The following is a 12,100-nucleotide window of genomic DNA, read 5'->3' as shown; positions in this document are numbered from 1 at the left end:
TTTTGCCTGCCGGACATCACAGAATCACAACTGAGCCAATGGTTCTTCTTTCTTGCGCCCTGCGGGATCATGGGTGATGGTCTCCCATGCTCATTCTTAGTGTGCATTCGTCACTCATATAGTCAACATCTGTGTGCATATGGTGCGTATTGTTTATTATAACTTTGTGATCACATGTGTGCGCGCATGTAAAGCAAAAGCAAGTGTTATTAAAGAGGTTCCTTGTTTAAGAAGTTTCCCGACAGAGCAATGTTTCCGTTAGAGTGCGTGTGCACATGTGTGTATACAGTATGCGCATGTGTGTGAAAGTCAACCTACACAGTAGCCCACTCCCTCTTTCTCTCCTCTTTTATCTTAATTCAGCTTCACACATGCACGCACTTACTGTACACACAAACAAACACACACGCACACACACACACACACACACGGAAACACTGCTCTGTCGAGAAGGTAAAGTGCAGGTCAGTTTGTTATATTTTTACTTTATCTTTTGTATTAATTATTTATATATTAATATTTTTGGGTTGTGGAACAAATCATCAGTTTTATTATTTATTGCTAACATTATTATAATATATTATTCATATTCATTAAATATTATTTCTTATGGGAAAATGTAAGTGCTTTGATATACAAGTGCGCTTCCACAACGATTATGCTCACAATTCAAGATTTAACTGTATTTATAAAACATTTTAAACCGCTAATTTTTCAGCTGTTTTTTCACTCACCATTTTGCTTTGTTATTGAGAAGCTTTAAATGTTCCTGAGCAGAGTCCTTAAGCACTATCAGGTAGGGCTTAATGTTAAAACCCAATAAGAAGCTAAGCACTGTTTACCAAACTACTGAATGTATTCATCGTCATGGTGTACAGGGACGCAGGGGGGTTTTGAAGCACATCCCAGGAGACGGGAAACACCTTAGCCAGAGTGCCAATCTATCACGGGGGCACGTACGGTGGCCGTGAAGTGCAAAACAAAATTAACAAAACTGAAAACAAAATAAATTAACAAACGAAATAACAAAACCAAAAACAAAACAACAAAACCCAAAACAAAATAACAAAACCATATATACAGGAAGTAGGAACTTGTTTCTCTATCTTTGTTTCTTGTGTGCTCTGCTTCACTTTAAACTACTGTGGCCGTAAAGTGCAAAACAAATTAACAAACCTGACCTCAGGGCCACCGTAAGAACGCCATATTTGAAACCACAATAAGGACAAAACGTTTGCACATTCATACACACACGAATCTACCGTTACTACAGTACTTCCTGTATATCTGTATATCTGTTGAGTGACAGATGTCTCATCCAATCAGCGGTAAGAATTTCACTCGCAAACTATACCTACCTTTTCCGGTTTGTATCTGACTGGCCGAGAAGTGCAATATAAATTGACAAAACAAAAAACAAATTAACAAATTCGAAAACAAAATAACAAAAACAATGCAACAAAACCCAAAACAAAATAACAAATTTGTTTCGGGTTTTGATATTTTGTTTTTAAATTAGTTGTTTTGTTTACTGTTTTGTTAATTTGGTTTTGAATTTGTTAATTTGTTTTTCCGTTTTGTTGTTTTGTTTTCAGTTTTGTTTTTGTTTTGCACTTTGTAGGCAAATGTCTTTGCACACAGACGCGAGGTGGGATTTAAACTCTGACCCTGCAGGTTTAAGACGTTGGTGCCAACCACTGTCACCCCATATTCCTGAATAAAGATGATATATCTGAAACTCTTCCAGTTACCAGGCTTAACCTTTAGATAAACCCTTGAAGATTTTACGTAGAATCCTAAATCATGATGTTTAGGTATCCAAAGGAGTTCCAAGAAGAACGCTTTTAGTAAGTACCATTAACAAAAGAAAGATAAAAAAAAAAAAGGAAAAGTGAAGGACTTTTTTAATATATATATATATATATATATATATATATATATATATATATATATATATATATATATTGTGGCGTGGGTGGGGTTTGACAGACGACCATCATGCTTTGCGGGAGGGGTTATGATGTGTTCACCGTGTTGGGGAAAGGTGTTTGGGGTAGTGGCTTCGGCCGGGTTGTGTGTGTGTGTGGGTAGATGTCTGTTTAGTGACGTGTGAAATGTGCTCCAGTTCAAGCTAGTGCTGAATTGGATGTAGGCTCCTGAGTGAAGGTGCTGCTCATGCCTTACATGCTGTGTGCTTAATAAAGTACTTCCAGCCATTGCATTGGGTAGCAAATAAGCTCACTCGTCTCTCCAGCATTCCTTCCGGCGTAAAAACGCTACATTGGTGTCAGAAGTGGGATGGAGAGTAACAGCTTAGAGCGCACCCCAGAGCAAGCTACAGTTCCGTGCGCCGTCAGCCGGCGAGGCGACCTGCAGCTGCACCTGCCGTCCTACAACGGCGCTGTCGAGCCCCACTCATTCACCGCCCAGGTGGAGCTAGCCGCTGACTTCGCGGGCTGGTCCCCGGCGGAAACAGCCGTCCGGGTGGCCCTCTCGCTGAAAGGCGAAGCTCTCCGGGCGTTGGAAGACCTCCGGCCGGATGAGCGGAAGGACTGGGCGAAGTTGCGGGAGTCGCTACACTTCCGGTTCGGCGCGAATGACCGTAACGAGGCCGCATGCGAGGAGCTGGCAACCCGCGTGCGGAGCGCCTCCGAGCCCCTAGGGGCATTCGCCATGGACCTGAGATCTCTCGCACGCCGGGGCTACCCGGAATTCGGGCCCGTCCAGCAGGAAGAGCTAGCACGGCGTGCGTTCCTGCGGGGAATTCGGCCGTCGCGGCTTCGCGAGCACATCCGGTTGGCGGCACCGGCTTCCCTGTTTGAGGCGCTGCGCGAAGCCGAGCGCGCAGAGCCCATCATGGCAGACCACCACGGCGAAAGAGCCGAGCGTTTTCCCGTGGCTCGGGGCCGCTTGCAGGGTTACCCGTCGCGGCTCGGCCTCGACTCAGCCTCCGAGATTCCGCGACCACGCCGAGGCCAAGGACTGATGGATTACCGCTGCGACGTTCTCAGGCCTGAGGACAACGTACTCCAGCAGCCGTTAAAACTAGCCGAGGAGAAGCCGCCTCCTACAGCCGTCTTTGCTTCCCCAACGGCCGGGTTCAACTTCCAGTCAGGACGCGTAGGAAATCGCGCGGGTGTCTACGTGAACTGTGGCCTGGACAACGTTTCGCTACAGGCGCTCGTGGACACTGGCTCTACGGTTTCGCTGCTGCGCTGGGGAGTATTAGATCAAGGCGAGCGCGGTTGTATGCTGCCGGACCCGGCTTTGAGCATTCGCACCGTATCAGGAAGTTATTTGAAGATACGGGCCTGTCGCACGGTGCTAATACAAGTAGGTGCAATCATTCTTTCCCATCCGTTGTTTGTGGCAGACATCGAGGATGATTGTATCTTGGGTTTAGACATTTTGGAAAGGTGGGGTGCGGTACTGAATCTCGTGGACGGAACTCTGTGCGGTAACTTTGGGTTAGCCAGGTTGCTAGTGCCCAAAGTGCAGCCGGACGGGTTAGAAGCACGCACCAGGGGGGCGGAACTTCCGGTGGACGCGCCATGTAAACATCCGGTAGCCGACCGAGCTAGGATAATGGCCGAGCTAATGCAGCGTAGCAGTGTAGGGCTTAGCCAGTCACAGGCCGACACCGTGAAGTCCCTTTTGCATGAGTTCGCGGATATTTTCGCGGTAGATGAGCGCGAGTGCACACATACCAATCCGGTGCAGCACACGATTGATTCGGGTAACGCAGCGCCTGTTCGGCTACATCCGAGACGCCTCCCATTAGCTAAACGAGCTATCGCCGAGCAGAAGCTGCGCGAGATGGCCGACTCGGGCGTCATAGAGCCAGCGTCCGGACCGTGGTCTTCACCCGTTGTGCTCGTGCGTAAAAAGGACGAATCGTGGCGGTTTTGTGTGGACTACCGGCGGTTAAACGAGGTAACGCGTAAACATTCTTATCCGTTACCGCGGATAGATGACGCGCTGGAGCACGTTGCGGGCTCGGCGTGGTTTAGCTCGTTGGATTTGCGTAGCGGGTATTGGCAAGTAGAGCTCGCCCCGGAAGCACGACCAAAAACCGCGTTCTCGATCGGCCAAGGGCTATGGCAATTTCGGCGCATGCCGTTCGGCCTCTGTAACGCGCCAGCGACGTTCGAACGGTTGATGGAGAAAGTGTTGACGGATATTCCTCGCAACCGTTGTGTCGTTTACCTGGACGATTTATTGGTGCACGGCAAGGAGTATGAGGTCGCGCTAGCTAACTTGCGTGAAGTATTTTCGGCTATCCGGCGGGCGAATTTGCGGCTCAACCCCAAAAAGTGCCAGCTGTTGCGGCGGGAGACGGGTTTTCTAGGACACGTAATTAGTGCTAGAGGTATTGTCACCGATCCAGCAAAAATTGCGGCAGTGCAGAATTGGCCTGAACCGCTAAATGTGTCACAACTGCGCACCTTCCTCGGGTTAGCCTCTTACTATCGCCGGTTTGTGAAGGATTTTGCCACGATCGCCAGTCCGCTGCACGGGCTCACAAGAAATAATCAGCCGTTGCGCTGGGACAGGGTGCACGCGCGTGCTTTTACTCGGTTACGGAAAGCTTTGGTCACATTGCCCGTTCTCGGATATCCTGATACATCTCGTATGTTTATCCTCGACACGGACGCAAGCGATGTAGGGCTGGGGGCCGTCCTGTCTCAGGTTTCCGAGGGTAAAGAGCATGCTATAGCTTACTTCAGCCGCGCGTTGTCAGGACCGGAGAGGAACTACTGTGTCACCCGGCGCGAGCTGCTAGCGGTCGTCGCGGCCCTTAAACATTTTAGGCCGTATTTATACGGGCAATCCTTCCTGCTGCGGACCGATCACGCTTCGCTGATGTGGCTGCTTAGTTTAAAAGAGCCCGAGGGGCAGTTAGCGCGATGGCTCGAGCGGTTGCAGGACTACCATTTTACCGTTCAGCACCGAGCGGGAAAACTGCATGCCAACGCCGATGCTTTATCCCGCCGGCCGTGCAGCAAAGACCGTTGTCGGCACTGCGAGCGGGTGGAGGAGCGCGTGGGTGATCGCGACATCGAACACTCTCTGACCCCCGTGAAGCCGAATGTTCTCCCTGCGCAGTCCTCCGGAGCCCCCGTCGGTAATCAGCCGTCCGATCCGGTGTGCAGCCGAGTTATCGCGTCACGTAAACCATCGCCTGTAGCCGTTTCGCCTGTGCTCCAGATGGACTGTGATCAGCTAACTGCCGAGCAGGAGAAGGATCCGGCGCTGCAGCGGGTGCTGGGGTGGGTTAACGCGGGGACTAGTGTTGCGGGGAGGTTTACTCTACCGTCACTGGGAACGACCGTGCGGCGCTGGCGAATCTTTTCAGCTGCTGGTGCCACGGAATCTGCGGTCACGAGTGTTGGGAATGGTACACGGGCATGCGGGTGCGGGACACTTCGGAGTCACTAAAACGCTGCCGCGGTTGCGCGCTCGCTTCTACTGGCCGGGTTGCCACACGGATAGTGAACTCTTTGTGCACAGATGCGACATCTGCACGGCAAAGAAGAGACCTACCCAGCCCTCGCGGGCACCCCTGCAAGACTTTCGGGTGGGGGCACCTATGGAGCGTATGGGCGTGGACATTCTTGGGCCGTTTCCTATCTCCGATCGCGGGAACCGGTATGTGCTGGTGGCTATGGATTATTTCACCAAGTGGCCGGAGGCGTTTGCTGTCCCTGACCAGAGCGCTTCCACCATGGCTCGAGTGCTGGTGGATGAGGTGTTCTGCCGATTCGGCGCCCCGGAGCAGTTGCACAGCGATCAGGGGCGTAACTTCGAGGCGGAGGTGTTTGCGGCGGTGTGCGAGCGCCTCGGGGTGAAAAAGACCCGCACCATGCCCCTTCATCCGCAGAGTGACGGCCTCGTGGAACGCTTCAATCGCACGCTCACCACCCAACTCGCCGTGCTTACCAGCGACCGTCAAAAGGATTGGGACGAACATTTGCCTCTCGTGCTTTGGGCTTATCGCACAGCAGTGCAGGAGTCCTCACAGCTGATGCCAGCTGCGTTAATGTTCGGTTGCGAGTTGCGCACGCCCGTGGACCTTGTGTTCGGGTCCCCCCCACAAGTGGATTTACCCACGAAGCCGGAGTTCGATTATTTTTTTGTACTGAAAGACAAACTGTTCCGTGTCCACGAGTTGGCACGTAGACACTTGGCAGGCGCCGGTGCTAAACAGCGCCGTGTGTATGACACTCACAGCCAGGGGCGAGACTTTGCTGCTGGGGAGCAGGTGTGGGTGTATTCCCCTGGAAGGAAAAAGGGGCTCTCGCCTAAGCTCATGTCTCACTGGGTGGGCCCCTGCACGGTCATTGCCCAGCTCTCCGATGTAGTCTACCGGGTGCGGTTGACGGGGCGGTCGCGAGTGGTCGTGCTCCACCGAGACCGTCTCGCTCCCTATCGGCCCAACGCCAGTGAAACATTGAACTCTGTGGAGGCCGGTCCGCCTCGGGAGGGGGGCTGCACCCCTCCTTCCCCCGCGGAAGGACTCCGGCGTTCACAACGCCAGCGCCAGCCACCGTCACGCCTCCAGGACTGAGTTCGCCATGGTGACCGGGGACGGTCACAGCTCGGGTGGGGGCAGTGTGGCGTGGGTGGGGTTTGACAGACGACCATCATGCTTTGCGGGAGGGGTTATGATGTGTTCACCGTGTTGGGGAAAGGTGTTTGGGGTAGTGGCTTTGGCCAGGTTGTGTGTGTGTGTGGGTTTGATGTCTGTTTTAGTGACGTGTGAAATGTGCTCCAGTTCAAGCTAGTGCTGAATTGGATGTAGGCTCCTGAGTGAAGGTGCTGCTCATGCCTTACATGCTGTGTGCTTAATAAAGTACTCCCAGCCATTGCATTGGGTAGCAAATAAGCTCACTCGTCTCTCCAGCATTCCTTCCGGCGTAAAAACGCTACAATATATATATATATATATATATATATATATATATATTATTCTCTATCTTGGGAATCTTTTAAATAGTCCATGTAGAAGTAGAAAATAATCAATTTAAAAGAAAGCAGGCATCAGAAAAGACCTCTATTGTCACCCAACCCATACAAGAGCTGTTTAATCTCAAATCAGATGGATTGTTACTATAGTAACAACTTATTCACAGGGACGTATGTAATCCCTGATGTCTGCAAGTAAAATACTTTTGAGTGAGATTCTTTCTTTCATATATTTTTTGGCTTGTTAGTAGTTGGGTCAGAGCAGAGGGTCAGCCATGATATAACATGCACCACCTAGAGCAGAGGTCTTTAGCCAAGGCTGAACAGAGGCAGCGTTATGGTGACAGGGCTTAAACTTATAACCTTTTGATCTATGGTCTAAATTCTTAATGACAGAGAGCTGTAAAACCAGTATGCTTGCATATTAGAAGAGAGAAAGAGAGAATTCCATTTGATTCAATTTATTCCAAAATATATAAAGAAAAGAACTTTGTTTTACATAGAATCATTAAAAAACTTTTTTCTTTAAAAAGAGCTTGAAGATTTGTTAAAAACCAAAGGCTCATTATCCTAAATCTTGATTTGCGACATCACCTGTCTGGTGCCATATTTTGCAATTATACTTACCATTTTAAAAAGCTAAAGGAAAGAATTTGGAGCTTAGCAATGACACCCAGGGGAGTATTATCATGGACAATAAAATCCAGACAATGAGAAAGACCAAAGCTCTTTCTAGTGTTACATACTGATGCAGGATTGAAATTATTTCCAGCAGTTAGTTACAGATTTTTCCCACTGCAAAAAAACATCACTGACCATTATAAAAAATAATAAACTTACTATATAAAGAAATAATAATACATTTATTATATTATACTGTAATTACACCCTGGACGGAGTTCTAATCCATCAAAGGGCACAAGCCCACAAACTATAGGCAATTCTAAAACGTCAGTTAGCCTGCATGTCTTTAGAGGAAGGTAACACAGACCTTAAGGTGGGACTCAAGCCCTGAAGGTGCGTATCTTGGAGGTGCAATGCCACAACGCTAACCACTATGCCACTGTGCCTCCCACGTACTGTATCATCAGGCACATCGGGTGACAAATATTCTCTTCCTTAGAGAAATATGCCATTTTAGTAGAAGGTTCTTACAGGTTAGGTTGCCAGTTCGACAACGATTAAGCAGTTGAGGTTGAAGGACCTTGCTCAAGGGCACACCAGTTGGACTTCTGATCAGCAGTCCAACATCTTAACCACTGAGCTACCCCATCCAATGCTGCACACTGTTCATACAGAATATTCCCTGCTATTCGAGTTCCTTTGTATGCATCAATATAGAACTAAATCTGAACTGTAGGAGATCCTTAACAGTTATTCTTTACTCTGTCTTGTGCACTTCTATGCAGCGGATGCCTCATGAAGAAACTTTCTTTGATCCCCAACTCAGATCGAAGGCCAACAAAATTCAAAGCAACAAGCTCATTGTTCTGTGCAAATAAAAAAATCCTCAAAAGGGGTCTGCAAAATGTGAGCAGTCAAGACTTAAGAAATATAAAAATAAGGCGAGCTACATATGAACATTGACATTATGGCAGCCTTTATATAGTTCAACCTGGTACTTCTAAAGGTCATAGACTGGTAAACTGTATTGTTCCAGTCTTGTTTGGCCTTTAAGTTAGTAACGGAACTCACAAATAGATACATGCTCTAATGCTTTAAGAATAATAGAACCTGAAATTTTCCAAGCACAACCAGTATTTTTAGAAATGTTTTTTGCTTGTATAATCATGTCTGTCACACTCAAACATTAATCTCTTTGGTAGGTGCTCATTCGCAAACGGACTAGAAATGAGAATAGAAAAGAATATAGTTTATCACTTGAGGGTTGAGAGCATCGCTTAACCTTTCGAGCACCAGATGAACAGGTCTAGTCATTGAAGAATGTGAGTCAAAGAAAGTTTGGTAATTTTACAATCCTCTCAGAAAAGAATAAATTGTAGTCGACTATACCTTTACCTTTCTGCAGAGTGATACTCTTATCTTTTGTAGCTTTTGATATCTATTTTCTCACCTTACAAAGAATTTACCCTTGAGGCTCCCACCCTACTGACCATGAATGTTCGAATGTTATTGAAGATATTGGAATCCGGCACGCCAGGACTGCAGGATTTCATCTCTGCTAAAAAAGGACAGCTGTGGATGTACATTTTTATCTGTAACGTATTTGCACATTTATTAAAACTACAGTGGACACCACATTGTACAATGTGTAAAAACATGAATTATAAATACTAAACAAAAAGTAAATGTCAAATATCATGAATATAGACCATGTTAACTGCCTTGTACAGAAGCTTCCTCAATGCCTATTCTCATTTACTAAATTATGTAATTGTACCATACTTGTTTTTTGCTCATATGTGTGGACTCCATGCCAGCCTACAGAAACAAAAATAAAAAGAAATTTTAATTTCATTTTACAGATTTTACTTTTCACTTGAGTTGTGGTAAACAATGTTATACGGATTGTTATATTAGAAAATTATGTAAAATATGAGCATTTTCAACATCACTGCATTTATGAAATGTCAGGCATGGCACATTCTTGAAGTGCAGATTCTAACCAAAAAAAAAAAGATAAAAAATAATACAGCGTAACCAAACAAGACTGAACAACAAGCAAAACATGAACCTTAATGTTGGCGGTTTAAATGAAATCTTTAGATTAAATAAGATGCTTAACTGGACACAATGATACACAGGTGGAAGTGATGATTAAATATTTGTCGTTTAGTGGCTAATGCAACTCTTAGGGACTAACGTGGCATGCAAATTCCATAAACAAAGGCAAAATAAGTAAATAAATTAGTAACTATTTATTCTTACATTTATTTAATAAATGCAAACCAATTAAAACCATACTTAAATTTTGGGTCTTATTATATAATATCACCCCTCATAATAGCATGTGGCAGTAGTGGTTCAGTGGTAGGTTTCTTGCCTGAGGCTTGCCAAAAGGCTAAATCCCTTTCCAAACCCTAATCAAGGGCTGAAAGATATTGAAGATATTGGAGCTGATATATAAAATGGAGCTTACAAGATTTTTAGGACTGTCCACAACCTCCATGTTTTATTCTCCTCACCTTTTGGCAACCTAGTACTTATAACAACCATTGGCTGCTCACTGTCAGTAGCAAGCTCCTCCGGTTGCAGTTAGTTAATTCCACTAGTCATGGAAGGATATGTGTTAGTTGAGCAAAATAACTGATTAAATTTACAAACAAATCATAATCTGTTGATAATAGATGGTGTTTGTGAAAGGGTTGCATAAAAGCAATATTAAATTAGATCATGCTGTTGTGCTTAATATAATCACAGCTGTGGTGCCTACAACCGCATCACAACCATGCTATATCCAGTACAACCGCATTGTGTTTATTTATTACCTATTGCACTGATCTCATATTATTTAAAAAAATCTAACTAAGGCTGCCTTGTTTTTACCTATTTATTTTTCAGTAAAATGAAATTCTCTGACTTGAGTTAAAGCAGTTTATTTAAGAACAGAAATATCATGTAATGTTGTAAAATGAGCATTTGATGAAGTAAACATCTGGATTTGCTATTTACTGTATATTACCTATGAAGTGAGTCACACATCTGCAATATGCTGTTATACGTTTTGCAAGCAGTAATGGTAAAATACTAAAAAAGATAATTTCTTGATGTTCATGTTTAAGGTCTTTCGTGAAATGATTGTGATGTGACAGCTGTAAAACACATGGCTCGATTAAACGGTTACATGTAAAGAAGGTGGTGAAGAACAGGATCTATGCCAAACAAATAAACAAACAAAGCTTTAATGAGAACAGCCAAATTCTATTTTCTTTTTTATGCAGCTTTAATATTTAGATCACTACCAAAATGGGTACAAGCCACCAACCATCAGTTTTAATGGTAATAGTATTGACAGCTCAATCAAGACCTTGATAAGCCCTGCCAAGCGCACCGTAAAGGAGACAGTTTCTCATTGTTAAGAAAAGCGAGGTTTAAATGAATTGACAAACAAATGTGATGGACAATGTTGGTCTCTTTGTCGTCCCACTGTCATTGATCAAGAATTGTCCTTAGCTGAAACTTTGCCTTTTCAAATGCAGATGAAACTAATCATACCATCTGCTTATTCGCTCTCTGGAAGTTACTCTCTCTATTAAAATGAAGCTCTTTGCTTTGTGAGTTTTCTTTTTTAGTCCCTCCGTGAGGCTTTTTAAGCAGCATGAAGTCCCACCAGTAATTTCCGTCTTGCACCTAAAAGCAGACATGCTCCTGTCATTAGTCACTCCAAAATTTAGTTGTGCATTTGCATTTAAGGTTCTTTTCTTCCTATTGGTATTAAGGTTGTTGTTTTTTTTCCTCAAAGGGAAGTAAAAAAAAATATAAAGACAATGGAAAATAAATTTGAAACTGTATTCTGTCAGAGACACCTCAAAGAACATCCCGGGGTCTTTTTACTTTAAAAAAGAAGTAGCCATTAAACAGGCTATATATCTGAACTGACAAATATAATTTGGAGGGGTTTTTGAGGGACACTGTAAAGTGACTTCAGCCCTTGAGGTGAAAACAATCTTTAGTGAATTACATGAACACTTCACAATGGCCATAAATTTCTTGGACAGCCAGTGTATTGCTGGTACCAAAGGTAACCCCCAACTGTTCCCTTCTAAGTGACAGATGGGTAATGATTTCTAATCATTCTGATTCACAGGCTCATGAATAAAATAACTGCAAAGTAGGCTTCGTTCAGACAAGTTGAGCCTTTTTTTATGGTTTTATCTTCTGCAGTCTGCCAGCCTTGCGACTGGTTTTTATTCAAATTTCCTTTTGCCGTCACAAAAGGGTCTTTGCTGCTTCAGTGTACTTTGATGTATGCCACTGGAAAACCTTGAGTTAGCAGAACTGAAAGTGTAAAATTCCCCATCAGCCCATTAGCTCCTGTATCTGCTCTTATTAGATCGAAAACTCTTATTTTGGTGGGTCAACTTAAATAGGTATCTATTAGTGAAAGACAGTCTGCAAGAAAACCTCTGCAATCTTAAGCACCAATTACAATGCAGAAAGCTCTATAAAATAT

The sequence above is a fragment of the Clarias gariepinus genome, chromosome 18 (assembly GCF_024256425.1).
Source record: "Clarias gariepinus isolate MV-2021 ecotype Netherlands chromosome 18, CGAR_prim_01v2, whole genome shotgun sequence".
Taxonomy (NCBI): Eukaryota; Metazoa; Chordata; class Actinopteri; order Siluriformes; family Clariidae; genus Clarias; species Clarias gariepinus.
The sequence above is the reverse complement of the archived record's forward strand: the minus strand, read 5'-3'. Positions refer to the sequence as shown.